Genomic DNA, 2,946 nt, shown 5'->3' on the forward strand with positions numbered 1-2,946 from the left:
CCTTCCTTCCGAGGAGTGGCTGGTGGGTTTGAACCGCCAGCCTTCTGGTTAGCAGTCAAGTGCCTTAGGCACTATGCTACCAGAGCTCCTGCAGCTAGACTAGCTCACTGTAAACTTCAGCTAATTAAAGTTAAGTGAGGTTAGATTTTGTCCAGGACACAACCATCTGATTTCCTAAAGTGTCTGTTGGAAACCACGTATAAACTTGTGAAAAGGATTTTGGTCATAATTCTAGCCAAGATACCAGTTTCCAAGTATATTTTGGCATAAGGAATTGCCTAGATTCTTGAGAGACAAGAGTCAGGATCAGCACAAGGTGGCTTCTTTGATATGGAGGTCAGGTATACCTCTACTGTTCAGCTTCTTTGCCATTTCTTACACCGATTGATTGTTCTCCCGGGGCTCTCTCTGGGTTTGATAATTCACTGCAGTGGCCACAGAGAACTCATAGTCCATACTCAGAGTTATGTGGTTAATTAAAGGAAGGAACAGGCTCTACAGCTCAGGATCAGGAAGCACATAGAAGTGGAGAGCTCATCTGTCTTTTCAGTGCAAGATAGCTTTCTCAACTCCTCTTGGCTGTGCAAGCAAGCAGGCAGGCCCTTCTTTCAGCCGCCTCTTGGTCCTCAGGCCTGGCTCCCTCTCAACCTAGGCTTATAGCTCTCAGTACAGCCAAAGCATTTGCCATTGCCAAAGGTATGCCAGCTTGTCCCCCATACTTCCTTCATCCTCTCTGCTGCTTACTGGCCCAGTTTATAGCCAGTGTAGCAGCTTGCTTAGCTCTCTTAACTGCTCCAGCCCTGCGATGTGGCCTCTTCCAGGATGCTCACTGTGTTACAGCTCTTTTGGGAGGTTCTTTGTCTCCTCTCTCTTTCTTTACTGCTTTTCTCTTCTTGCCTCTAAGAATTTCTTTTCGGTTGGCTGTTTATATAAGCAAATTCCTTGTGAATTTAAGGCATGGTCCTCTCAGCAGGACCGCAAAGTTACCAATCCCCACAAGTCACTCAATCCCATTGGGTGATTTTATGCACTACTGTTTGCATAGCAAGAGGCCCTAGTTGTGCAGTGATTAAAGCATTCAGCTGCCAACTGAAAGATTGGCAATTGGAACCCACCAGCTGCTCTACTGGAGAAAGATGTTGCACTCTGATTCCATAAAGATTTACAGCCTTGAAAACTCTACGGGGCAGTTCTACTCTGTCCTGTAGGGTCACTCTGAGTCAGAATTAACTCTACAGCATTGTGTTTGACTTTTTATATGCATAGCAGATCAACCACTTCTTGCAAAGTGCATAAAATAGACCAATTACAAGGAAGACTGTTGCTCAGGGACAGGTAAGTTTTTTAGTTTACTCAGGAAATGTCAGTCCACTTTGACAAGAGTAACAAACCCTCTAGAGTAGAAAGCAACCTGGGAGCCTTCCCCACCCAAAATGCTTTTCCAGAGAACTAGGACAAACATAACTTCTCCCATGCTGTTTCTCCAAAAGAGCCGAGGCAAAAGGCCCCATAAAAGAACTCATTTCACTGTATCAAGAAACCACCAGATGTAGTAGTTTCTTTCAGATTACAAACTCTGGCTGAAATTTAATCTCATCTGAAAATATGCTGTTTCACTTTCAAGTATTATGGACAACTGTGTATTATTAGCTAGAGCTATGTGCCTTCATCTCTTTCCTCCTCTCATAACTCCCCTGAATTTTAGGACTCCTGCATTTGCGGAGAACAAAAACCCAATTTAAGGGGAAAAATGTTATTGGCTTAAGTAATTGAATAGTCCAGAAGCAAATCTTGATTTAGGAGCTCAAGTTATTTTCAGAGGCTTTCATTTTTGTCCTCTTTTTCTTAGCTCTGTTTTTTTTGCCTCTTGTTCTTACTTATCCTTTGCTAAGATGGGGTGACTTTTCTCCATAGTCAGGAAAGATGGCTGCAAGCTGCTCTAGTTCACACTGGCTTTATAGTTACAATCCAAGAAGAAGAGCAGTAATCTTTACCTGGAACATCAGGGAAAAAAAAACAAAAATCTTTGTGAAGACTTTGAACTAGTTTGGGTCATTTCATTTAATGTTTCCTGCACCTACTTCTGCGTACATACACAAAATGGGACAACATATATCTACAGCAATCTCTCAGGATTATTTTATCATGCAGTATTTCTGTAGAACCCAGCTTTCCTCTTGAAAACAATAGCCCTTTTAAAAGCTCTTAGGACATTGAATGAGATTTCAGAAATCCCATACAGTGTAATACTTACTGTGTGTCGTTGTTATGTGCTGTCGAGTTGGATCCGACACGTAGCAACCCCTCCTTGGGTTTCTAAGGTGGTATCACTATGGAAGTAGATTGCCCAACCTTCGTTTTGAGGAGTGGCTGGTGGGTTTGAACCACCAGCCTTCTGGTTAGCAGTCAAGTGCCTCAAACATTATGCTACCAGAGCTCCCATAATACTGTATGGCACATTTTTTCCCCCTGTTTTAGTACTGCTTCATTGATGGATTACTTGTATTAGTGGTTCTCAAAGCTTGGTTTCTGAACCAACATCATCAGCATTATATGGGAAACTTGATAGCAATGCAAATTCTAGGGCCTCATCATAGATCTACTAAATAAGAAACATTTGGGGGTAGGCCTAGCAAGCTGTGCATTAATCTCCAAGTGATTCTGATGTATGCTAAAGTTTGAGAACCACTGATCTTCATCATCATTGCTCATGTTGTTGTTGTTGTTAAGTGCCGTCGAGTCGTTTCCGACTCATAGCGACCTCATGCACAGCAGAACGAAACACTGCCCGATCCCGCGCCAGCCCCACCATCCCTGCTATACTTGATCCCATCATCGCAGCCACCTATCAATCCATCTCGTTGAAGGCCTCCCCCTCTTTCGTCGACCCTCCACCCTACCAAGCATGACATCCTTCTCCAGGGAATGGCCCCTTCTGACAACATG

Source organism: Orycteropus afer, unplaced genomic scaffold (assembly GCF_000298275.1).
Source record: "Orycteropus afer afer isolate SDZICR_OR568_19922 unplaced genomic scaffold, OryAfe1.0 scaffold00079, whole genome shotgun sequence".
Classification (NCBI taxonomy): Eukaryota; Metazoa; Chordata; class Mammalia; order Tubulidentata; family Orycteropodidae; genus Orycteropus; species Orycteropus afer.